General features: G+C 46.5%; 1 protein-coding gene across 1 annotated transcript in view; it reads right to left on the minus strand.

The window, feature by feature from the left end:
- Positions 1–424, minus strand: part of PLCG2 (phospholipase C gamma 2) — a 134258-nt gene that overhangs the window by 29103 nt on the left and 104731 nt on the right. The gene's annotated exons all lie outside the window — the stretch shown is intronic.

Here is a 424-nt window from a genome sequence, read left to right on the forward strand (position 1 = left end):
AAAAAAAAAAAAAAAAAAAAAAGAAGAAGAATTAAAGTTTCAATGTTTCAAGCGGAAGTCAGAAGCCAACCAAGACAAAAGCTCAACCCCATTTCAGATTGTGTATGTAGAAACAAAGTTGGTATAAAGAAGGTCCTGGAACCAGGCAGCTCCATTCAGTGTAGACATTCTGTGCCCCACACTCTCCATCAGTAAGACGGGATAATACCAGAGCTCCAGGCCGAGGACTGTACTAGAACTCCCTGGACTAGCATATGCCAAGAGCGTGGATAGGTGCCTCCCTGGTACACAGTTAGGGCTCAACAGCATTAGCTCAGCTAACATACTGCTCCCCTACCTTGATAACAGCACTGGTAACATGGACATGATCCATCCAGGAGCGTGCCTTGACCCCACCAGACTGCGAGCACCTCCCAGCTTCTTC

This window comes from Otolemur garnettii, unplaced genomic scaffold, assembly GCF_000181295.1.
Source record: "Otolemur garnettii isolate 467f Iridium unplaced genomic scaffold, OtoGar3 scaffold00047, whole genome shotgun sequence".
Lineage (NCBI taxonomy): Eukaryota > Metazoa > Chordata > Mammalia > Primates > Galagidae > Otolemur > Otolemur garnettii.